At 36.3% G+C, this 27,282-nt stretch overlaps 1 protein-coding gene and 1 non-coding gene across 2 annotated transcripts in view; one reads left to right on the top strand and one right to left on the bottom strand.

Annotated features, from left to right (window-relative positions):
* Cbl (E3 ubiquitin-protein ligase CBL) overlaps positions 1-27,282 on the top strand; it is a 301,944-nt gene that overhangs the window by 105,034 nt on the left and 169,628 nt on the right. The gene's annotated exons all lie outside the window — the stretch shown is intronic.
* Positions 2,370-2,441, bottom strand: TRNAY-GUA (transfer RNA tyrosine (anticodon GUA)). The gene has a single exon. It is a non-coding gene; the product is annotated as a tRNA-Tyr (tRNA).

Raw genomic sequence — 27,282 nt, 5'->3', positions numbered from 1 at the left:
AATAGGTAATCGTTGCGGTGGTCGCCGGTCATATATGATGGCATTGGCAGTATGACTTTGCATTTTATTTCATGGATATTGATGAATGGATAAATGGACGGTTGAGGATAAACGAGACGACTCTGTGAAAGTTACAGTAATGCACAAATACATAAACGAGCAAAATAGTGGGCAAGAAAGAAACAGAGCATGTGTAAGAAATAGGAGGAAAACAATGAAAGATGAGGTTGTATTTGTCAACGGTTTGCTGACTGAGAGTCACTGAAAATGCAGTGGTGTTCGGTATACAACTTCACTGCCTCCTTAATTACATACAGTTTAGCCTGGAACATTTGAATCTGAACGTGCAAGAAAGTGACATGTTACAAAAAACAAATTTTACAGGAGACAATAAAAACTTTGTAATTCCTGCAAATCATGTTCTGTGTACATGTAAAAATTAAGTTATTATTATTACTACTACTACTACTAATACTACTACTACTACTACTACTACTACTACTACTACTACTACTACTACTACTACCACCACCACCGCCGCCGCCGCCGCCGCCGCCGCCGCCACCACCACCACCACCACCACCACCACCACCACCACCACCACCACCACCACCACCACCACCACCACCACCACCACCACCACCACCACCACCACCACCACTTAAAACTGCTGACCCATTTATACCCGAACTCACACTGTCTGAAGTCGAAATTGCAATAGGAAATCTGAAAAAGTACAAGTCTCCAGGTATCGATCAAATTCCAGCAGAATTAATACAAGAGGGTGGAAGCGCATTATCTAACGAAATTTCTAAGCTTGTACTTGCTATTTGGGAAAAGGAAATTGTACCAGAACAATGGAAGGAGTCCATAATCTTACCTATCTTGAAGAAGGGGGACAAGACTAACTGTGGTAACTTTCGAGAAATATCACTTTTGTTGACGTCGTACAAAATTTTGTCCAATATTCTTTTGAGAAGATTAACTCCATATGTAGATGAAATTATTGGGGAGCATCAGTGTGGTTTTAGGCGTAATGGATCAACTATTGATAAGATATTTTGTATTCGACAGATATGGGGAAAAAATGGAAGTATAAGGGTACAGTGCATCAATTGTTCATAGATTTAAAAAAGGCTCATGACTCGGTTAAGAGAGGAGTTTTATATGATATACTTATTGAATTTGGTATTCCCAAGAAACTAGGTTGATTAATTAAAATGTATCTCAGTGAAACGTCCAGCAGAGTCCGTATAGGTCAATTTCTGTCAGATGCGTTTCCAATTCACTGCGGGCTAAAGCAAGGAGATGCACTATCACCTTTACTTTTTAACTTTGCTCTAGAGTATGCCATTAGGAAAGTCCAGGATAACAGAAAGGGTTTGGAATTGAACGGGTTACATCAGCTGCTTGTCTATGCGGATGACGTGAATATGTTAGGAGAAAATCCACAAACGATTAGGGAAAAGACGGGAATTTTACTTGAAGCAAGTAAAGCGATAGGTTTGGAAGTAAATCCCGAAAAGACAAAGTATTTGATTATGTCTCGTGACGAGAATATTGTACGAAATGGAAATATAAAAATTGGAAATTTATCCTTTGAAGAGGTGGAAAAATTTAAATACCTGGAAGCAACAGTAACAAATATAAATGATACTCGGGAGGAAATTAAACACTGAATAAATATGGGAAATGCCTGTTATTATTCGGTTGAGAAGCTTTTATCATCCAGTCTGCTGTCAAAAAATCTGAAAATTAGAACTTATAAAACAGTTATATTACCGGTTCTTTATGGTTGTGAAACTTGGACTCTCACTTTGAGAGAGGAACGTAGGTTAAGGGTGTTTGAGAATAAGGTGCTTAGGAAAATATTTCGGGTTAAGAGGAATGAAGTTACAGGAGAATGGAGAAAGCTACACAACAGAGAACTGCACGCATTGTATTCTTTACCTGACATAATTAGGAACATTAAATCCAGACGTTTGAGATGGGCAGGGCATGTAGCACGTACGGGCGAATCCAGAAATGCATATAGAGTGTTAGTTGGGAGGCCGGAGGGAAAAAGACCTTTGGGGAGGCCGAGACGTTGATGGGAAGATAATATAAAAAGGATTTGAGGAAGGTGGGATATGATGATAGAGACTGGATTAATCTTGCTCACGATAGGGACCTATGGCGGGCTTATGTGAGGGCGGCAATAAACCTCCCGGTTCCTTAAAAGCCAGTAAGTAAGTAATTATTATTATTATTATTATTATTATTATTATTATTATTAATATTATGTACTGAAGTACATAATATAGACTATTTCCATGCAGATATTCTGCTTCATCATATGATGAAAGATGAGTGGAACGGAGAAAAATTCTCTCCGGCACCGGGATTTGAACCCGGGTTTTCAGCTCTACATGCTGATGCTCTAACCACTAAGCCACACCGGATTCCAATTCCGATTTCGGATCGAATTTTCTCAGTTTAAGTTCCACCTCTTGGGTTCCCTCTAGTGGCGACCCTCATGCACTGCGTCATAGATATATGACAGTGGCACAATGTCCTACATGTGCAGAGGTGCACTCGTTATGAGTGACTAAGTGGCCGGGATCCGACGGAATAAGCGCCATCTTAAATCACAAGGTGATTAAACTGAGTGGATTCGATCCGACATCGGGATGGGAATCCGGTGTGGCTCAGTGGATAGAGCTTCAGGACGTAGAGCTGAAAACCCGGGTTCAAATCCCGGTCCCGGAGAGAATTTTTCTCCGTTCCATTCTTCTTTCATGAGTTACTTATGCCGAAATATTGTAAACTGGCATAGGTAACTTAATTTTTATTTGTATACACAACATGATTTGCAGGAATTAGAAAGTTTTTATTGGCTCGTGTAAAATTTGTTTTTGCATCTTTCGATTCATTTTATTTGTAGAAGATAAATACAATAATTTTGTATACAAAGACTATTATTTTGATTGTGAGTTTGAATTTTCAAAATGTTTATTAACTCCATATTAATTTCGATTTTCTTTTTTCATTGTAACCGTACGTACTAGTAAGCTTAATAATATGTTAATAATTAGAATAAAGAACTGAATAATATTGTCTCATTATTGCCATAAGCACCTTTTTACTTGTTAGCATACAGTGTTATCATTTTGTCCCTGAATCACTGTATGTGTATTGTTTAGAGACGGAGAATTCCATGCAAGTGCATGTTTTTATGGGAACATAGAACATAGCTCAAACTTAGTACTTATCCATTCCATTACTTTCCGGTTCCAAATATGTGAATTTTTCTCTTGCATAGTTGCATGTTTTAGCCTTTTTGGGGATAACATGCATAATGCATATTTAAGCAATTTTTAGCTTAATCATGCATATCATACACATTATGTTCAGTTTAAATGCTTGTTTTAATTGTTTTGAGTGGACACCTCAGTTTTTCGATTTTTATACCCCTTATTTTAGGTTCATTAATCCGGATTGAAGAAGGAAAAGGAAAGAAAAACTAAATAACAGAAAAATGAAATGATTTTCACAATAAGATGTTAGAGGACCTTTCCCTGGACGGAAGTTCACTTTTACAACACTTTACCAACGACCTTCTACAGACTGTGTGTCATAAATGGATTTATTGCGTTGGATATTTTGAGAATAATAGAGAGGAAATATAAAGGATTCAAGGGAACTGCCGACAAATAATTCAGGTCAAATGCACCCTCTTTCAGGGATGCTGTAAATACTCTCTCTCCCTTTTCCAGTACTAGTAGCAATTTAGATTCTTCTAAAATTGGAATCATTCGCTAAACTGTCTTTGCAGTGTGTGAACCTCGTAAGTGGTTAATGTGTTTGTTTATTCTGTTTGCGTGTGTTAATGTGCCTCCAATTAAAGGCTACAAAGTGTACTCTTTGCACAGTGGATTAAAGGAAAGAATTTTATTAGATCAGATGGGGATGTCGTGTTCTACGATTGTTACAGTAAAGAGGTAAGCACTGTTATTCTGTTTCCGAATATTTTCTGTGCCAGTCGTTCTTTGTAAAACATTACAAAACTTCTTTAAAATAATTAATTAAATTACGATGTCCGTTTTTAAATAGTTTCTAGGTAACCGTAAGATCTATTATAATTTCAGATAAAATGTACCAAAAAGTTTCAAGTCGACCAGCATATCGCATCTGTTTCACATATTGCAAGAATATAAAAACATATTATCGACTGACAGCGCAGGAACCTCATAGAACAAATTTAGAAATGTTGTTCTTAACTGTGCGAAAAAAGTTTAGTGAAAAAACAAAAATGAAAGTGCATATTTTAATGTATGTTTCATAGTTTTATTGTGCATGAATGCATGCATATTTTGGGATTTTATAGTGCGTGAAATTCTCGTCTCTAGTAATGTTGAAAGACGTTGAGTTCGTATGTTGTCTGGTTCATGGCAGTCGTGTTTGGCAGGTTTTTATTTTTCCAGGATTACATCGGTTTCTGCACGAGTCCTGGCAGACATGTAATTTATTTGTATTTTATAAACATCAACGTATTTTAAGCACGACATTGAGCCGATTGCTGGGCTTCTGTTAAAACTTAAGTAAATTATAAACGAAGCGGCTGTAAACCACGTCAATGAAGCCGCTAATTTTAGTAGTGGTATAACAGCGAGGTAGCCAGTTTCAGATGTAGATGTTGACACACTAATCCGTTCTGCTGTTAAAGCAAACTATAAGAAATAAGCTCCATTGATGCTAGCCGAGTCCCGTGAAATTACAACATCATAGAGAATACAAGAGCGTACAAAATTTCGACATGGACGCCATATTATAAACCCAAACTGAAGGAGACTTGAAATACTGTCGATCTTCCTCAGTTGGTGTCAGTTGCATTTGTATATTTAGATCTAACTAAATATTATAAGATTCGTGATAGAATTGGTGCCATCTTCAGATGAGACAGCCTTTTCTTTGTGTTTAACATAATGAATAGAGCTCGCAAGTTGGTGAAATATCATCTTTTTTCTGAGACATCACAGACTATCAGTGCAGGATGCAATATACTCTCGTTTCACTGCAACACGAACCAATATAGCCTACTTTTATTTTGCATTTTTCTGCATTTTTCGATCTTCTATTGTATATTGGCCATTTTTAAAGAAATATGTACTTTCTGTTGCATTTTTTTTTTGCCCTTTCTTGCTTTTAACGGACTTTTTACATTATGGTCGTAGTCCATATTCGGGAACCTATTGCAGATTGCTTATGCAATTTGATTGGTCATGCAGGAATTTTCCTTATGGTTTCATCAATCTTGACTCCTGATCATGTATGTTAAGTCCTTCCCCTCATTCAACGCAACAGAACAAAAACTGCAGCCGCAGTGCTCACAGTCACAGGTTTATTGTACCTCACAAGTGAAGACGTACAAATGCCGAAAGTGAAATCAAATAGACAAAGTTTTTTTGCTACAGTTAGTGACTGAGTTCGGTGACAATGTATTTTCCATAGATGGAAATAGACTATATTATTTTATAAGTTGTGTGAAATTAAAGAAAGGGCAGATGCAGCCAGATATATGAAAGCGGACGCATGTGAAATTAAAGAAAGCGCAGATGCAGCCAGATATATGAAAGCGGGCACGGCAATTAAATCATTTTACACAAAAATGGTTCACATAACATGCATAGCTCTTGCTCTTCGTAGAATATGAACTACTGCGGGTTAACAACTTGCAAAAACGTGTGGGAAAAATTGGACAAGAAGTTAGATAGAAAATGAAAAAAGGTATTGGAAAACAACATTGGGTACCAGTCAGTATGTGAAGTCGAGAAAGTTCTGTAAAGTGAAAATTTTGACTTCATTGCTTTTGATGAAGTTTTTTTACCAGAGAACCTTGCTCGTTTCAAGTATGCGCCCATGACGTTAGTTGAAGCAAAAATAATTTATTATTATTATTTTTATTATTATTATTATTATTATTATTATTATTATTGTTGTTATTATTATTATTAAAAACCTTGGTCTTTTTTTAATTTTAGTGTCATATTTTCAGAAATTTAAGGTCATTTTATAGGTCATTTTTCTGTGATTTTTAGGTCATCAACTTCCGAACCCTAATGATGAATAAGGGACGAAGATATTATGTCCTTTCATTGTACAGTTCTGGTAATAATTGAACACTACCTCTTTTAAGGACATAAAACGCTCTCGCGAGCATAGGTGGATGTACAGTTTTGATAATAATTGAACAAGATTTAAGGAAGGACATAAAACGCGCTCGCGTAGGTGTATGGATATTAAAAAAAAACATGGATAGACGAATGGATAAGATAGATGAATAGACGGATGAATAGGTAGGTGGATAGACGGATGAATAGGTAGGTTGGTAGATAGGTGGATAGATAGATGTAGATGGATAGCCGGATGGACGAATGGATAGGCGGATGCGTGAATAGATAGGTGGATAGACGGATGTATGGATAGATAGGTGGATGGATTGAGGATATGTGGATAGAAGATGGGTGCATAGACTATTGTGTGGATGATAAGTGAGTGGATAGACGGATCTGTAGATAGTTGGGTGGATAAACGGATGTATGGATAGAAGATGGGTGGATAGACGGATGTGTTGTTAGGTAGGTGGGTGGACAGACGGATATGTGGATAGATAGGTGGATGGATAGACGGATGTGTGGATAGATATGTAGGTGGGTGGATAGATGGATGGGTGAGTAAGTAGGTGGGTGGATAGACGGATGGGTAGGTAGAAATGTAGGTGGATGGATAGACGGATGGATAGGTAGATAGGTAGGGGAGGGGAGTGGATAGACGGATGTGTAGATAGGCCTCTACGTTTTTGTACGCAAAAAAGTCATTTTTGTCTGACCAGAAACAATTCGACTGAAGTCTGTTAGATATGTAGGCCTAGAGGTCTACATAGTACTACTGTACTTCGCAGTAACAAAGTTTACTTAAAATCTGTTAATTATTGTACTATATATTTGTATTGTAGGGAGACCTCAGCTAAGATGGCTGGATGAAGTGGAGAAGGATATAATAGCAGCAGATGTTAGAGGATGGAAAACAAAGGTGTTAGATCGAAGGACATGGTAAAGCATCGTTGGGGCGGTCAAGGCTGGAACCCGGCTGTAGAACCAAAGAAGAATAATTTGTATTGTGAAATATGACATTTAATTGAAATGAATTGACATACATTTCATTGTGAAACTTGGACTCTCACTTGGAGAGAGGAACAGGGCTAAGGGCATTGAGAATAAGGTTCTTAGGAAAATATTTGGGGCTAAAAGGGATGAAGTTACAGGAGAATGGAGAAAGTTACACAACGGAGAACTGCATACATTATATTTTTCACCTAACATAATTAGAAACATTAAATCCAGACGTTTGAGATGGACAGATCATGTAGCATGTTTGAGAGAATCCGGAAATACATATACAATGTTAGTTGGAAGACCAGAGAGAAAAAGACTTTTGGGAAGACCGAGATGTAGGTTGATAATATTAAAGTGGATTTGAGGGATGTGGAATATGATGGTAGGGACCGATGGTAAGATAGAGACCGATGGCAGGCTTATGTGAGAACGTCAATGAACCCCCGGGTTCCTTAGAAGCCATTTGTAAGCAAGTATATGATCATAGTACAAAATTGATGCAGAAACAGCAACACCAAGAATTGAAATTTGCAATCTGAAACTTGGAACTTGAGTTCGACCGTTGTTGTTTACACCGAAGTCGTATAATGTGCCATACTTCGTTCACTCTTAGAATGGGTTCGAAAGTAAACAAAGTAAATTGTATCTGTAGCCAACAGTTGTGAACAATATAGCCATGCCATGATTTATAATCTAAAATCGGAATTAGCTATAATATATTTACAGATGATTTACACGTGAATTCAATGCATTTTATGGTGACAACTGGGTTTGATAACATCTTCATGTTCAGGTGGAAGAAAATGCCAACATTTCAAACTGCAAATTTTTTGTGATACTTTAAAACAGGCCTGCACAAACAGCGCTCAACGAGCGCGTGCGCTCCTTCGGAGCGGGAGAGCGGTGTTTACCGCTCGCCGAAACGGAGAGGAAGATACGTTAGAATGACATAGACTTGCTATAGGTAAAGGAGAGGGAAACGACCACTCAGTTATCTAATGGCGTGCAGTGTGTAGGCCTATTCTCAGTAACTGTTTCACGTTGCTTACCTACTGCTACAGTACAGTGTGTAGGAATCTAAAAGACGGAACATAACATTTAACGATTTACAGCTCGAACTTACTGATCTTCAATGTGACCTAAGGGCTAAAGATCGTCTGAATAATACTACTAGCCTGGTTGAGTTTTACAAGACTAACCATTAGCAATAATATCCACGACTACACAGGCTGGCTGTGAAAATGATTGCTATGTTTGGCTCAACATTTATATTTGTGAGCAACTGTTTTCTATAATCAACTTTAATAAAGGCAGACATCGAACATCTATAACTGATGTTTCATTACGATCAGTAGGCTACTGTTCCTTTCAGCTGCCAACAGCATAAAATCTCGTTTTGATGTGCTGATAAATAAAAATATAACAAAATGATATTGTACATTTAAGTAGCTATAGAATTTCTATTACTTCTGTAAAATACATATTTTTTTATTAATTAATAATAATCCAAGATAGTTTTGCAAACACTGAACGGGAATTCATTTCATGAACACTCGTAATAGTACTTCCTTTTGTGTACATTTTGTACGAGATCCACCCCTTCTTCCACTCCACCCTTATACAGAGCGCAGCTAATATCTGTATTCCGCTCATGAGCTGTGAGCCGGCTCGGAGAGCGCAAACCTTGTACAGGCCTGCTTTAAAACATGCTTTGTGATCGTATTTGTTTCCCGTATAGATAGTCAACTGAAAATGGCGGCTCCGTTCAAACGTTTTGGTGAAGGTAACATTAGTGAAATAGAATTTTAGTAAGTCATTTAATATTTTATAGTATTAGAGTAATTTATTTCTTCTAATTGCTACATGCTTTCTTCTAATTGTGTAATAGTCAATTAAATTCCACTCGAATTTTGATTTTCTCTAGATAAATCAAAACCTCTAGTGAGATTACTGTTGATAACTTTTCTCCAAAGGAAACCATGAAATCCGATACTGATTTTAATTTGTTCATTTTTGTACAAAAATGCAATTAATAATATAAAACGGAATTCTAAATCGAATGACATTTATTTCGAAAATATTTCCTTTTATACGGTGATATAAAAACAAAGACCGGAAATAAAACAAACTGGTTCAGCGATAGTGAGCGCAAACAAGATTCCTTGTCTACAATCAGAACAGAAAGGTGTACCATATTTTAAAGTACTATGTACAGAATGAAATTAGTGGTTTTAAAAAATCAAGTACAATAACATAAATCAACTTATTCGATGAGAAATCCAAATTTTGGGATTTATTTCTAAATTCTTAACAATAAGTGGTATGAATCACGCCTTCCCCAGGTATTCATTTCATACATCCTGCAAAATGATTAAAAAACCGGGACGGTGTAATCTATGTCTGGAAACTGGCTTACTGTACTACATTTAATTTTTCACATTCATTGTTTCTCATTTGCTCGATTAACCTTACGAGAAAAATTAAGGGACATTCTTTTTTTTTCGTGTGAAGAACTTAAAAGTCTACTTTATAATGCACAGAGTTATTCGTTATATATCAGTTTTTCGATCCAAGAAAGCTTGCAGCATCCTAAAAGAAATTGTGCAGTATATATCATTACTAATTACGGCCTTCTCTCTCATTTTGAAGCAGGATTTTACATCTAGTGTTGTCCTCGGCAGCCTAGCGGATAGATAGCGTGGTAGCCTTGAATATGAGGATGACAATGGATTTTAAAGGACAATTAAGTCTTTACCATGGCTTCCGCCGGGATACAAATAAAGATGGGAATCCTGTGTTGTACTTTGAAAACTACAATTGTGTTGTTTTTAATGTTTATTCTTGTTTCTGCGTACAAATGAAGAGTACTGGTCTATGATGACAGAAGTAATTAAAGAGGGGCATGCAAGTATGTTTTCTCTTGATATGAAGCGACATTCCGAAATTAGTCCCATCTCACAACATAGGGAAATGTAGGCCTACTTAGAATCTTCAGATGTGATTTCCTGTATTAACTTTTATGTTTTCCATATACATTTTCGGAATTGTCTCATTCTCTGAATGGGTTGGAATTTATTTATTTTTCATAACTATTGATAATTTTTCTCTGTCTACAGAATCTAAGGCCTTTTTGAAATATATGAAGAATTCATATGTGGAAATGTGAAATTCCATAATTATATTTTTTGTACACAGTATAATTATTTATAAACAGTCGTATCTTTAGTCAAAATCGTGCACAACATAGCACGTTTGACTGCCTCCGTAATCTGGTGATAATTCTGCTAGCTTCTAGATCTGGAGATTCCAGGTTTGATTCCCGGAATCTGCTGTCGGAGAATTTTCTTTGAAGAAGAAACGTTCTCTGGGTGTCCAGAGTCTGGAAATTTGTGTGATTACGAGTGTACACTCATTATTATAAGTTATTAAGTAACGAGTCTTAACATAAAATATAATATATTAGGATTTTGGGCAGAAACTTGAACACACGTTTCAACGTCACATTATTGACAAATAACGACATCTGTGAGCTCAATCAGAAAGCATTAAAGATGGTACAGAGTTAAAAAAAAAAAGCCACATTATTGTTCCAGTGTCATAAAATATTATTACTCGACCAAGGCCAGTGGAGTCCTGCAGCTCGGAGCCGTGGCGCTACTGCTTCTGCGTTCGTAATACCGCAGCTCTACTCGCCTTGGTCGAGTAATACCATGCGAACTGCGCTGTCGTTCGGCTACCCAATCATTCACAGAATAGAAGTGGTAAGCACAATAAGGCTCAGGCTCCAGCGTAAGCCTCCGGATCCCTCCTCCTCCTCCTCAGAGAGAGAGAGAGAGATATATATATATATATATATTTTTTTTTTTGACGGTCTAACTTTGTCATAATAGTTATTTATATAACTAGTACGTGAAACGTATCTTTAGCAGATGAGTATTGATGTTTATGGACGAAGCGTAAACCGAGTCCGTGATATCATTCGAGGCCGCTGAAGATTTCACGTACGTGTTACATACATTATTATTTGGTAGGATATTCAGTTCATAAACTCAAGTGGTTTCTAAAACTAGCATTAAACTATAATTTAATTTTATTTCAATATTTATATATATTCGCACGCCATGGCGTTCTATTTATTAGAATTTATTTCCAATATCAATTTTACAAAGGCGGTCACTTGTCGTGGTTACGATAAATTCAATCTATGAAGTGTTGTCAAGAGTACTGTATAGGATTGATTCCTATAATACCTGTAGTTCATTTTACAGACTGTCTGTCCCTAAAGCAACCACTTTACGGACTGAGTACCAAAGAATTAATATTATTAAACTATTTTTCGTGTAGTAATATTTTTAATACATCACTATTGCCATAGCAACGCATTCATCATTACAAATTTGATATGTTATTTTTTTATTAATAAGCTGTTCTATATTGATATCATACAAAAACTCGCATGAAACACGTTTATAATGTTATACAGTTATTACTTTTGTAAAAATTAGGAAACTCTCTTTGCTCGTTTTCTGAACATTGACTCATGCAGTAAAGTATACCATTATAAACTAATTTAATAATACATTATTTTCAATAACTTTGGAGACTGAGAATATGCGCTCTGTACAGGATCTGCATTTTCTTAATAATAATAATAATAATAATAATAATAATAATAATAATAATAATAATAATAACTATATTAATAACAATAACAACAACACTACTCAACCTTTTAATGTTTCATGAAAGACATGTAATAGTCGTTTTATTTTATACAACTGTTTTTCTCGTAATACTTGTGAACAAATCATACATTTAATATTCTCACCATATTGACAGCAAAAAAATGCGTCTTCCCATCCTACTTGAAACTTTCGTTTTGTACAAGTACATGGTTTCGAGAGAGACATTGCGACGATACGTTACTCGCAGGTCAGAGACAAATACAAATGGAACGGAGTTTGACTCCAATGAGTGAGAGGATGGGGGTTGGAGGAGGTAGGAAACAAGAGAAATGCATAGCTACCATTGCGGGCCACAATGTGCTCGCGAATCATATTTTCGCCACGGCTGATTGTTACGGAGTCGTCTGTTTTATTCCGTGGTGAGTTCCGAGGCACAGTCAATTAACGCCGTATTTCATGTAATTGTGCTCGAAACATCAGAAACTAGCCCCAGGCAGTGTGCTAGGTATGTACAGCTTATTTGTTAGCACGAATCTCGGGTTTGACGTCAAGAAAATAAATTAGAATCTGGAAAGGAGTGTAGAGATGTCTGTAGTCGTTTGAAGGTCATAACGTAACTCTTAACAAAGGTTAGGTATTACATTAAATCTCAGACAGCTGGTTTCAGCAACAACATTCGTTAGATTTCCTGTTGACGAACCCCAAACAACTGTTAATTTTGTATGGTTCGTTAAAATTAAAGCTACACGAACATCACTTTATTTATTCTATATTGGTGTAAAGAGTAGGATTGAGAAAGGCGATGTATCTTAAAAGCAAAGTTTGTGATATCAGGTCTCCTCATTTACTGGCAAATCATGCTATAAATCTTTATAAATAAAATATACATTTGTTAGAAATAATTCAATTTAGATTTCCATTAGGGAAAGTATTGCAGTGCTGTAAAAAATAGATTTAGAGACGCGAAAATAATATGTTCTTAGCATCTGAAAATTAAATAGCGGTTTTGGACGTGTAGTTTGTTTATTTCTGTATACTGTAGAGCGATTTCTTTTAAACTTTTTGGCGCTTTTTTATATTCAGTAATATTTTTTGGTACCTAGGTGTTTCCTCTTTTCAGCGATTAACTCTAATGCTCTTTCCTCTCGATAGGGGGAAGCACACTCAGCCAGTTACAATACTTCTCTGACAGATGGCCGGTCTCGAGGAAGGTGAGAAATTGCATTCAAAATTGTTATGAAGGATTGTAGGACTATAACGAAGAGGTCCATGGCATCTCTCAAGAGGAATCCTGTCGGGGAATTGACATGCTTGCCATTCCACCAGACTCTACATCCGCCTACATTATCGACCCTACAGTCAAGTTCGAGGCACAGGAGCAACAGCTCGCTGAAGTCGACGCAGAAAAATGCAGAATTTATAAGTCCACAATTCCTTGTTATTTGGAGAAATATTACCTCACCTTCAATGAAGTTGTAGAGCTAATGGCTGTAGCTAGGGCATGATACCTCGCCTCTTTGTCACTTTCTGCAAGAAGTTCCAGTTGAATAATGACTTCATTCGTGATGTTTCCCTTGCTGCCATGAGAGGATCGCTTGCCATTTTAAAATACCATCTGTACTTTGTTTCCTAACAAGAAAGAACTTTTATTTGAATGTTTAATCTGTTTGTTTACTGTGTTTATTGTATTCTGTTATCTTTCCTGTTCTTAATTTCACTTTTTTCATTTTCTATGTTTCTTTTTTGTGATCTTTAGTTCTCTTCTCTAATTTCAATTATGTTTTCGCTCTGTGTGTTATGCTTTACCCATTGAGGTAGTCCCTTTATTGGGAAAAAGAATATCTTTCAAAATAAAATATAAAACAGTAATAGTATATACTTCATTTCCATTAGTTTTAACTTATTGATATTTTAGTGCAAAGCGAAGCAATATTTGATCTTTTAGCGCAACATGAAACAATGTACGATCGTAAAGTGTCAATTCTCGGACACTGATCACGTGACCAGCACTGACGACATAAGTTTATGAAAGCATTTGCCTTCAAAGCGAATTTTCTCGGTACAATCTTAGGACTGTTTCAAGGCCAAGACAGGACGGAGTATCGGAGTACGCGATTATACTTAGAAAATTGAGACCAGTCTTGACTTATTTTTGGTCTTGGAAAAGTCTTAAGAATAACTTGGCGTTGACTGAGCATACGGGTCTTAGTATGGACGGAAAAGTCTCTTCGGTGGTCTAGTGCTTGCATGCTAGTTTTTGGATCTGAGGTTTGCGTCTTCAAACCCAGCTGATGGCGATAGATTTCAAAGGGTGATAAAATCCTTAGAATGTCTACCATTGGGTGGAAAGTGAAACTTTAAGTTCCATGTCGTAGATTTTAAGGAGCAAGACCAACTCTTATTCGAGGATTTCATGCTAAATTTGTCTTGTCATTTCTCACCCACGTTGAATTTTGACGCTGGAGTTGAGTCAAAAATATATTGCTGGTACCACCACCACCACCGCCACCGCCACCGCCACTAGTCCACCGTTGTGGTGAAACGAGCGGGCCCGGGTTCAAATCCTGGTTGGGACAAGTTACCTGGTTGAGGCTTTACCTCATTAAAAGCAAATGCTGGGTAACTATTGGCGCTGGACCCTGGATACATTTCGCTGGCATTGTCACCTTCATATCATTCAGACACTAGATAACCATAGCTGTTGACAAAGCGTCGTAAAATAAACCACAAAAAACTACTGCTACTGCTACTATTCAGCAGAAAAATTATTGGCTAAAATAAATTACGTACACAATTATATCTGCTTTTTACTTCGAATTTTCTAAGTTCTATAGGTAGTCAGCTAATGCCTTTTGTGTGTAATGCAGACAGTCCAGAAAACGGAGGGTAATTTTCTAATTTGGATGGATATGAATTATTTAATTTAGGTATGTATTTTGAATAATATAAAAAAAACTGAAGGAACTGAATTGTTGTCCATCACACAAAATGTACGGTACTTTTCTTTTGTTTCTTGTAGAAATTAAATTGGACGTTTTGGAATAATCAGTTTCGTCTAGACTGGAGTAATGTTTCTTAAACATTTTCCGCCACGAAACTCCTGTAAGCTACTTTTTTTGCTGTTATTATTATTATTATTATTATTATTATTATTATTATTATTATTATTATTATTATTTTAAATTATTTGTTATGTTTCATGTTATTATTGATGGATATTTGTCACTTTTGTGTATATTTTATAGTATCCTCTATGTATAAAATGCAATTTGAAAACCATTTAGTGTGGCGAACCTCTGGGATTTGCTCGCGGAACACATTTAGAGAAACGCTGTGTAGAGGTGGATCGGAGCAATCCAGTCTAATCCCTCACCTTCTACTGCTACTACTGGTGGTGGTGGTGGCGGTGGCGGTGGTGGTGGTGGTAGTAGTAGTAGTAATGTTTACTTTCTTAAATATATTAAAACATATGATAATCTAGTCACCTAATTGACAATAAATTCATTTGATAAACCGAAATGCTATCTTGAAGTTGGATCGTGAGTTTGGTGCAGGAAGTTAATGAGAATTGATGGGAGAGGGGGGGAGGTCATGAAAGGAATTTGCATAGCGAGAAGTAATTTGAAAACACGCTGTATTCTGTGTAAAATCGTAAAAGTCAATTACAATTTGTTGTGTCTGGGTGGACGGTCTTTTTCTGTAGTGGTAGATTATAGTCCTTGTTCACTGTGCTTTAACATGTCTGATTTTGACAGAAGACATAGCGCTGTAAGTTCGTTATAAATGAGCAAATAAAAGTCTGTTTCTTTTTTTCTGGTGAAGTATGCGTATGGGTATATTTATTTCCCTACTAATTTTTTAGATTTTATTTTATAAAGACATTAGCAGTGTTTTCATTATCCTATAAAAATTTACAGGGGATTTTTCGAGGAAATCAATATGATTCCGTGTACCGTTTATTCAGAAATTAAGGGTAATGGAATTAGGATAAATAAATACGATTTCTTACAAGTTTTAGGACAGACTTAATTTTTTAGATTTTATTTTATAAAGACATTAGCAGTGTTTTCATTATCCTATAAAAATTGACAAGGGGATGTTTCGAGGAAATCACTATGATTCCATGCACCGTTTATTAAAAAATTAGGGTATTGGAATTAGGATAAATAAATACTATTTCATACAAGTTTTAAGTGTATCTAGTAAACGGATTGGAATAAGGTATGAATAAGTTCTCCAATAATAATAATAATAATAATAATAATAATAATAATAATAATAATAATAATAATGATAATAATAATAATAATAATAATAGAGGAAGTCTTACGAACATGAAATAAGAGTAGAAATATGAAATACAGTAGTATGATATACGACCTGAGACGTGTTGTATTCTAGCGGAAGCCTTCCGTATTACTACGCACTGATACTCTCTTTCGCGGGAATGTGTTCGTTTGGAGTTTGAAGCTGAACTGTTGAAACGTTATCATTATTGCATTTTCCAGGAAAGTGAATATTTTGGCGGTAAGTTCTTTTCTTGAATATACATTGTTATTCCTCAATGTTAGAAATGTTAATAATATATATTTTTAAAGAAAAAATGTACGTTTATAGCAATGTATGTTTAATTGATTTTGTTTTTAAATCATATGTTTTGAGGCTATGACTTACAACACCCAGTGTGTTACAAATATGAAATACAGTATTTCGTTTCTTACCCAGGTTTTCTGTTTCGTTATTAGTGTTGGCACCTGTAGTAGGAGGGAAAACCTCATCTTCTAACAAACTTTGAAAACAATGGAATCAAAAGGCAATGCAAAAAGCCATAAAACAAGTTCGAGAAAAGACGTGAGAGATGATTCATCTGGATTCAGTGTTATGGTTTGGAAAACACCTAATGAAGATGTTGAATGTTTGTTCTGTGCTTTCCTTAGTAGAAGCCATTTTGACTTTGCAATTTTGTTAATCATGTAATTTTTTCTCGTACGGATGAGGGACCCGAAGGCTTGCACTGCAGCCTGAGGCTTATTGTGCGTACCACTCCTATTCTGTGAATGATTGGGTAGCCGAACGGCCGCGCTCTTGTACAAGTACAGCACGCCGCACCGTGAACTTAACCTGGACTATGGTATGGATGATGATGGTGATATGTGAATTAATGATGGCGAAATGAGTCCGAGGTCCAACGCCGAAAGTTACCCAACAATTTTGCTTCAATTGGTTGAGGAGAAAACTTCGGAAAACTCCCAATCAGGTAACCTGTCCCAGCCAGGATTTTAACCCGGGCCTGCCTGTTTCTTTTCACTGTCAGGCGCGCTGGCCGTTACTCCACAGCAGTGGACTTGTAAATTAATCATCATTATCCATAGCGCTACAGCCCGGATCGGGCCTCGGCTTCCTTAAGAATTCTTCTCCATCGGTCTCGATCTTTAGCTACCGTCCACCAGTTCTTCACTCCAAGCCTCTTAATGTCGTCCATAACACAGTCCATCCATCGTAGCTTTGGCCTTCCAACTCTTCTTCCTCCAGCAATCCCATATTCCATAACCTTCCTAGGTATTTCACATTCATCCATTCTCTTAACATGCCCTGCCCATCTCGGACGAGCAATCTTAATGGATGTTATTATATCGGGAGACTCATAAAGCTGGTATAATTCGTTGTTATATCTTATTCTCCAAGTTTCACCATCCCTTACAGGTCCAAAAATCCTTCGCAATATCTTCCTTTCGAATGCGGCCAATCTAAATTTATCCCTTTCACTAATAAATTAATAGTATACCATATTTGTACCCCATTTTTTGAAGGAAATATGTCAGATTTTGAGGAAATTATTTTTTCAAACACTTTTTAACATCTTACCAACTTCTAAGTTCGGTGTAGGCTTACCATTCATAGGGACATTCAGCATTAAACAGGACGATACATTACGTTCAGTATTCAAAACATGTATGTAGGTTCCAAAACGAAGAGAAAAAACAATGGTATTCCGTATTTGTAACGCTTCATCTAATAATAATAATAATAATAATAATAGTAATAATAATAGTAATAATAATAGTAATAATAATAATAATGATAATAATAATGATAATAATAATAATAATAATAATAATAATAATAATACCAACGCAGTAAAACAGAATTTATTATTAAGAGAACATATAAAGAAATTGACAATTAAATGGTATTCTGCGTATAAATTCGTGGAAATATGCCGTTATTATTATTATTATTATTATTATTATTATTATTATTATTATTATTATTATTATTTTATCACATCTATGTATATGTAATGCCCGCCTTGTGTTAACTTACTGTAATTACGGATCTGTTATGCATGTTTAGCGTCAATGTGCAAACACAACAATTTATTACATTATTTTTAAAACCTATTGCAACCCCCCCCCCCCATGGATTACCAACAACTTTTTCAAGTGGGTTATGTATGCAGGACGTTAGGAGTATACGTACATATATTTTGATATTTGTTTAAGAAAAATGCATGTAAAACCACCATATTTATTTTCTCTTTGGTTCCAATATTTTTTTCCATAAACGTGTCACACTTTACGGTCAGATGTTTTATGAATGACGCCTGTCAGTTTAGACTGTACGCACGTCTCTTTCGATCACAAGTATTACAGCATTAACCCTCTTTCTCATGTCATCTAAAGGTCATTAATCTTGCAGGAAGCTCACTCGTCAACATTTGACGTAATGGAAGGATTCGCTGAAGCTGAATTAGCTGATATTAAATTAATATACGGGACAGCAAGGGAATCTGTAAACGTGGCAAGGGAAATAATTAGCCACGATTTCCAAATCGTAGGATTCCAGATAGACTGATGTTCGTTGCTGTGTACTAAAGACTTCGGGTTGTAGGATCTCTTCGTTCTCGGATCGAGGATCGCAACGTAACGTCCTTTCCTTTCATAATGTGATAACTTAAAAAAATTCTACAATAATTAAGAATCTGAAGTCTGATTAGTGTAATATGTATATAGTCTACGATCTATGCAATGGAGGGGGAAAAGAACTGACCAACCTACTCCATTATCTCCTGATTTAGTTGCCTCGTAAGTGATGACTTGTTGATCACTTGTGAGGGTTAGACCTGTCTTCGAACAGTTGACTAAACAACAAACAAGTTAAGAAAATATCAATTTTTGTTAAGAATGGAGATGTTATTTTATTTTGTACGTTTCTCCTATTTAAGTAACACATTAAATGTAAATTTCTTTTAATTCTTTCGTGATAGTTCAGAACTGAATGCCACATTATAGAGTCTTTTTATGTTTTGACAAGATAACATTACTTCCAATACTTTTGTTTTATTGCAGTCTACCATCCTTATGAGAATAAAAATGTAGGCTTTATTTGAAATTATAAAATAAATAATGAATTTAATCCTATGTTTGTTAGTGTACAATTGTATCACAAAACGTGTTTATGTTTGGACACACGTTAAATTATTCGATTACCTGTTGCTGTAGAAAGACCTTCGTGTTAAGCCTGGACGATAGACAACCCCCACAAGTCTGGATATCCGCATAACTAGCCAGGCATTCGTAGGAAAAGGAAATCCCCTGAAAATATTAACGAACCTATAAAAAAATGACTTTTTTTTTCATGTCTAAAAGTTTCGAAGATTTAGAAATTCTTAGCCACCGGCGTGGCTCAGTCGGTTAAGGCACTTTCCTGCCGGTCTGAAATTGCGTTCGGGCGCGGGTTCGATCCCCGTTTGGGCTGATTATCTGGTTGGGTTTTTCCGAGGTTTTCCCCAACCGTAAGGTGAATACCAGGTAATCTGTGGCGAATCCTCGACCTCATCTCGCCAAATACCATCTCGCTATCACCAATCTCATCGACGCTAAATAACCTAGTAGTTGATAAAGCGTCGTTAAATAACCAACTTAAAAAAAGTTTAGAAATTCTTTACATAATGTGGTACAGTATTGTATACGTAATAAGCTGTAAAAATATTTGCATTTACATTTCTAACACTCTGTTTACGCGAACTCCCTTTGTGTATATAGGAATGGACTCGTTCGATTATTATGTTTATTGCATATGACGTTAGCATTTCCAAGACGACCAAAATCGAATGACGTGAGAGTAAGAAATCGTTCCACAAAATATTTCATTTTTTCCTTTAATGTAGGTGGAATATACGTCAAAAAATGTTTGCAGAATGCAATGCGGTGTGGATTTTGTCATACCTGATTATTGAGTTTTGACAAATATGAATCTGAGGACTTTGACTATTAAACAAGACTTTGTCTTTACCCTCCCCGAAGGTATTCGTCTGCTTCCACCCATGAATTTAATGAAGATGGTAATCTGGGTTATATTTCACCACTGATTTGACAACAATCAATTTAAATGACGGCCAAAATCCCATTTTCAAAATATGACTATCGATTTAACGAATGTGGAGAGATTACGGACGTCAGTGAAATGAAAATAATGTCTCTGACAGTCGCCAAACATTTGACATTGGTCAAAATGCTCCGATTTTGATAACTGGCCACAGAGAACTTGAGTTATCGTATTGTATTAGAAATGAAATAACTGGCAGCACCAGCTTTGGTTATGTAATGCGAGGGTGTTTTGAAAGTCAATTTCCGTGCTGTGTAAAAGCATTCGCATGGAGGGTACTGGCTAACTGGTGCTAGCTTGTGTAACACTTTGTGTAGTAGACAGGATGCGACGCAATTCGTTGGCAGAGCGGCAAGGAAGGTCCCCTGGTCGGGGAAAGAGAGAGAGTGTGATAGTGGGAGGAAGGGTGTAGGTGGCGAGCGACCCTCCCCTCACATAGATGAGTCAAAGCTTACCCCATTCCGATCTCATGAAGCCTAGTTTAATTCAGAAACCCCCTCCCCTCAAGAGTCATAGTGAATGTGATCCAGAAGATGGGCGTGGTGGTGTTTAAAGCACCACATACTGTATGTAATGATACTATGTCGGCCAATGTCACGGCCAGTTACGAATGTGTAGGTGAGGAATAAGAAGCGTAGTGGCTCCGAGACTTCAGCCGGCAGTTGATTATTAGAGGCACGGAGTTTTATTCTCTTAAGGTCTTGTGAGATTTGTGTGTGATGGAACAGAATGAGGTCACAGGAAAGTTCAGCTCTGTAGCAGGGATCATATCAGAATGGCAGTTCCATTTATCCGTAGACGTGGAAGTAGTTATAGGACGTGGAGTATTCCTAGAGGACATTACCTTGACAGCGGGCAAACATAATTTCTTGGACGGGATTCGAACCAGTGACTATATTTTATACCTGTATACTTATTACTTTTTCATTGTACTACATATAGAGAGATAGTATTGTGTGATGCAAAACTAAATTTAAACATTTTCTTTGAAATGCATATTTTCATTCTCCTAAATCAAACAGAAAAGTGAATATGGGCATACCATCTGTTTGTGTAATGGCGATTTATTTATTGCATGAGTTTTGTTCATAAGTATTTACGAGTCAGTTCCGCTGGAATGATACAGATATAATTAACTTTACTACTAGAAAGTTAATAGGTCTCTATTAAAATATAAAAAAATACCTATACTTACATTCAAAAGCATATCTAAAGATTTTTTTCATGATCTGTTTTTATGCAATGACGATATAATTATAGCTCCTCGGAAAATTCCTCGCGCAAGAATTTTACATAATTTATTTAGTTATGCATACCAATTATTCTGCAAAAATTAATCTAATCCAAGGCGCTAGAACAGTAAAAAATGCATATTTTTGTGTAAACTTTTTTACAGACTTACGCCTTTAGTTAATATTTCATCAGACGTAATTTTATAGATTGAAGGCAACTACAAGAACATAAGAAACTGTTGTAACTTATGGCCGTTACGGAAATATAAAAAAGGATTTCATTTTTGTTTAAGATTTGTGTGTTTCGTAGAAGCTGCGAATTGAATGACAAAAATTTATTATCAGAACAAATAATTAAAATTGAGTGAGGACAACAGGACCATCCGGAGTTGCCGTTTTTAAAGGAGCAAGAACCTTTTGCTACGCTGCTGTTCAGCTGTAAATGACTGACGTGAATTTCTGTAAGTGGGAGCGAGTGTCCAGAACATAACATACATATCGTTTTACGAATTCCATCTTCTAAATTTTCTTCAGTAGGAGACTAATAATGCCTGTATTTTTCCGGCTTGTTTAACGTTCTTTCTAATAAATTTTTCTGCTGTTTACTTTTTTTTATCATTTTGTATATGTGCGCCCGTGCATAATAGTAGCCTCTTTTATGGGGGTCATTATGACCCAGCTCTGCGACTATTGCTGATCCCACGTGATATATCCCAGCAAGACATATTCTCTTAATGTAATGAATAATTTAAAAATCCAACAGCTTCAGGTGTGTTAACTAAAATACCCATTGTTATTCATGGTCGGCAATAATTTATAAGGTTTATCACCATACTTCGACGTATTGTAGTCATCGGCCCGCAAGATAGTGCACTACATTTCGACATTGCCCTATTCGGGAGACGAGAGATAGGGCCTACGTGTGTGGTCAAACTGAGGAAAATACCCGAAAAAAATATACTTTTCTGACTGTTGCTTGTAATCCATTGTTGCCAAAGATCAAACAGCTACTTATGTATGCTAAAAATATTGTTGGGTTAACATTGTACTATACTTGTAATCGTAGATAATTTAGTCTTGGATGGGCTCAGTTATAAACGTTAAATTGTCAATGTAAATATATTTTCGCATGAAAAACAATTATAACATTGCATTGCGGTAGTCTCTGAGTCCAAGTGTTACTCCTCTAGGTATGCTGCACTTGGATACTGAAATTATCAAATTACAGTTGGCCTTTTAAGAAACCCGGAGGTTCATTGTCGCCCTCATATAAGCCCGCCATCGATTCCTAACCTGTGCAAGACTAATCCAGTCTCTATCATCATATTCCACCGCCCTAAAATCCATTTTAATATTATCCTCCCATCTACGTCTCGGCCTTCCCAAAGGCATTTTTTCCTGCGGCCTCCCAACTAACACTCTGTATGCATTTTGGGATTCGCCCATGCGTGCTACATGCCCTGCCCATCTCAAATGTCTGGATTTGATGTTCCTAATTATGTCAGGTAAAGAAATCAGTGCATGCAGTTCTGCGTTGTGTAACTTTTCTCCATTCTCCTGTAACTTCATGCCTTTTAGCCCGAAATATTTTCCTAAGAACCTTATTCTCAAACACCTTAATCTCTGTTCCTCTCTCAAAGTGAGAGTTCAAGTTTCACAACCATATAGAACAACGGGTATTATAACTGTTTTATAAATTCTAACTTTCAAGTTTTTTGACAGCAGACTAGATAAAAGCTTCTCAACCAATAATAACAGCCATTTCCCATATTTATTCTGCGTTTAATTTCCTCCCGAGTGTCATTTATATTCGTTGCTGTTGCTTCAAGATATTTATATTTTTCCATCTCTTCGAAGAATAAATCTCCAATTTTTATATTTCCATTTCGTACAATATTCTGGTCACGAGATATAATCATATACTATGTATTTTCGGAATTTACTTCCAAACCTATCGTTTTACTTGCTTCAAATATAATTTCCGCGTTTTCCCTAATCGTTTGTGAATTTTCTCCTAACATATTCACTCATCTGCTTAGACAAGAAGCTGATGTAACTCATTCAATTCCAAACTCTGTCTGTTATCCTGAACTTTTCTAATGGCATATTCTAGAGCGAAGTAAAAAAGTTAAGGTGGTAGTGCGTCTCTTGCTTTAGCCCGCAATGAATTGGAAAAGCATCAGAAACTGGCCTGTACGGACTCTGCTGTATGTTTTATTGAGACACATTTTATTTAATCGAACTAGTTTCTTGTGAATACCAAATTCAATAAGAATATTATATGAAACTTTTCTCTTAACTGAGTCATATGTCTTTTTGAAATCTAAGAACTGATGTACTGTACCGTTATACTCCCATTTTTTCTCCAATATCTGTCGAATACAAAAATCTGATCAATAGTCGATCTGTTACGTCTAAAACCGCACTTACGATTCCCAATAATTTCATCTATATTGGACTTAATCTTCCCGAAAGAATATTGGACAGAATTTTGTACGACGTCAAGAATAGTGATATCCCTCGAAAGTTACTGCAGTTAGTCTTGCCCCCCTTGTTAAAAATAGATGCCACCGGTGAGGCTCAGTCGGATAAGGCGCTTGCCTGCCGGTCTGAAGTTGCGTTCGGGCGCGGGTTCGATCCCCGCTTCGGCTGATTACCTGGTTGGTTTTTTCCGAGGTTTTCCCCAACCGTAAGGTGAATGCCAGGTAATCCTCGGCCTCATCTCGCCAAATGCCATCTCGCTATCACCAATCTCATCGACGCTAAATAACCTCGTAGTTGATACACCGTCGTTAAATAACCAACTAAAAAAGTAGATATAATTATGGATTCCTTCCATTGTTCTGGCATAATTTCCTTTTCCCAAATAGCAAGTACAAGCTTATAAATTTCGCTAAATAATGCGCTTCCACCCTCTTGTATTAATTCTGCTGGAATTTGATCGATACCTGGAGACTTGTACTTTTTCAGATTTTCTATTGCAATTTCCACTTGGAGTGAGTTCGAATGTATATGGCTCAGCAATTTGTATTTGAATTTCGTCTTTATAATTTCTAATTGGTCTGTGTACATTTAGTATTTGTCCAAAATAGTTTTTCCATCTGTTCAGGATTGATTGAGAGTCTGCAAGCAAGTCACCATTCTCATCCTTGATCACGTTTACCCTTGTCTGATACCCGTTGTTAAATTCCTGCATACCCTTATATAAATCTCTAATGTTTTTATTCTTACTGTTTGTCTCTACCCGATTCAGTTTTTCATTCAAGTAATCTCTCTTTTTATTCCTAAGTGTACAATTTGCTTCCCGTCTCCCGTTGAAGTAATTATCTCTATTCAACTGGATCCTGTAAGAATTTAAATTTTATCTGTTTTCTTGTTTCTACTACCATGGAACAATCACGGTTTCTTTTTCTTAGTCGCATAATAACCAATGCTGTGCTCAGCTGGAATTTTGATATTATCTCGGGTATTTTCCCATGTGCCATTAACATCTAACTCTTCCTCAACATCATCAGAAGTTTCTAAAGCGGCAAACCTATTTGAAATTTTGACCTGATAATGTTGCTTAGTTCCTCGTTTAATTTCAGAATATCGAATCTACTAATATTAACTTGTTGCTCTATCTACTCGCTTGGCTACTGATAATCTTTCTCTTAATTCTATAATTACCATTTAATGGTTAGAATTACAGTCTGCCCCCCTGAAGGTTCGAATATCTACTATACTAGTATGTCTTCGTTTATCTATCAAAATGTGATCTATTAGGTTCATCTGGAGAAGTCCAAGGATATTTATGTATGGGGAAATGTTGTACTTTTAACAATTAAATTTTCTGATGTGGCAAGTTGACTAACCTAACTCCATTGGCATTACTAGTTACGTGTGGGCTCTCTTTTCCAATAGTTCGTTTCAAAATATTTTCCCGTCCTACTATAGTGTTGAAATCCCCCAAAAAGTTTTCATGTGATATCTAGATAACTGATCACAAGTATGTTCCAATTCCTCATAGAAACTATCCTTTATGTGGTCGTCTTTCTCTAATGTAGGGGCATGAGCATTTATAACTACGATATCGCATCATCTACCCTCAAGTACTAAATAAAATAATCTGTCACTGATAAATTCGACTGTTTACGTCTGATTTTATTCTTTTATGAACAAAGAATCCTGTTCCTAATTGGTGATTATTGTTTCCTTCTCCATAATACAAGTAATCTCCTATTTATGATATGCCATTCCCATCTAACCTAACCTCTTGTACTCCCACAAAGTCTGTTCTATATCTAGCTAGTTCTTTTGCTACTAATGTTATCCCTTCTGTTCTATAAAGACTAGTTACGTCCCAACTACCAAGTCTCATAACCTTATTTCTTTGCTGTGGTCGTGCCAGAGAATCAGTCCCATTCCGAGACTTGTGTGGTTTTTTTACTTGGTTATTTAATGACGTTGTATCAACTACGAGGTTATTTATCGTCGATGGGATTGGTGATGGCGAGATGAGGCCGAGGATTCGCCATAGATTACCTGACATTTGCTTTACGGTTGGGGAAAACCTCGGAAAAAACCCAACCAGGTAATCAGCCCAAGCGGAAATCGAACCTGCGCCCGAACGCAACTCCGGATCGGTAGGCAAGTGCCTTAACCGACAGAACTACGCCGGTGGCTTTTTGTGGTTTCGTAACAAGCAGTTTTTTTTTACGGTGATGGATTGTTAGCCCTTCGCTCAACCCTCAAACTGGAGGACTAACCATTATCAGCTGTCCACGACTGCTTATTCAATATATTCGCAGCTACCCTCCATTTCTGGAGTCCGTCTCCTCTATCCGCAACTTGAGGACTCGCCTTTCCTTGGTGATAGGGACCCACAATACATGGACAGTTGGGCGAGTGTTAATACAATACGAGTTTGCTAAATTTTCATAGAGGGTGTGACTCCCTAGAACCCCCCTTCAATATTAGCCACTGTTAGTAACAAAATATTATTTCACCGTTTACAACGTTATTACATTGATTTCATGTTAGTTTTCTTAGATAGAATGTTAATAGTGAAGTCTAAACACAAATGTTGGAATTTTTTTCATGCGTTTCGTGCTGAAAATACAATTAAAATAAGTAAATATGATATAAATATGAAAATTCGATCTAAATAAAAAAATAACAGTTTAGTTTTTTTCGTCATCTTGGTTCTCAGATATTTATCCATGTTTCAGAAAGTTATATGTTTAAGGATTGCTGATGAGATAGTCTCTTCCTCTTTGTGAATTTATCTTCCATCATGTACTATATTCTCTTCGTTTTCTTATATCATATTCTGACTGCCCTTCATAAAAAATCAATTTCTGTGGCATTAATTTTTCTTAATTTAGCTGCTGTACAAATTGGAAGTGTGTACAGTGGTCTTCAATAACCTAGTTCAGAAATATCAAAGGTCACAGCAACATACAACGCAAAAATAAGAAGCGCGTGTGCTTCAGGGCATAGGTATTTGTGGTAAATTTTCAGAAAATGAATTGTATAGACTATATATTTGTTATATTTTTAATTCCCATTCTTTTTTATGCTCTTGTGTCTTGTTCTTTTAAATATTGTGACGCATTTATTATATAAAACATTTTAAATATACTGTACTTTATTTACTTCCAGGCGCTTTTTTATCTGTATAGTATCCATGTTATATATACGTATGTGTAAATGATATACAGCGCAAATAGGTTGTGTTACGCACTGTTTTGTGTTCATTAACGTAATTAATTATTCGCAACTCTTGGAAAGTAGTAATTATTTTACTGAGAATTTGTAATTATCTCAACATTGCTGCCTGTA

Source organism: Periplaneta americana, chromosome 12, assembly GCF_040183065.1.
Source record: "Periplaneta americana isolate PAMFEO1 chromosome 12, P.americana_PAMFEO1_priV1, whole genome shotgun sequence".
Lineage (NCBI taxonomy): Eukaryota > Metazoa > Arthropoda > Insecta > Blattodea > Blattidae > Periplaneta > Periplaneta americana.
This window is presented reverse-complemented; position numbering and strand designations above follow the sequence as displayed.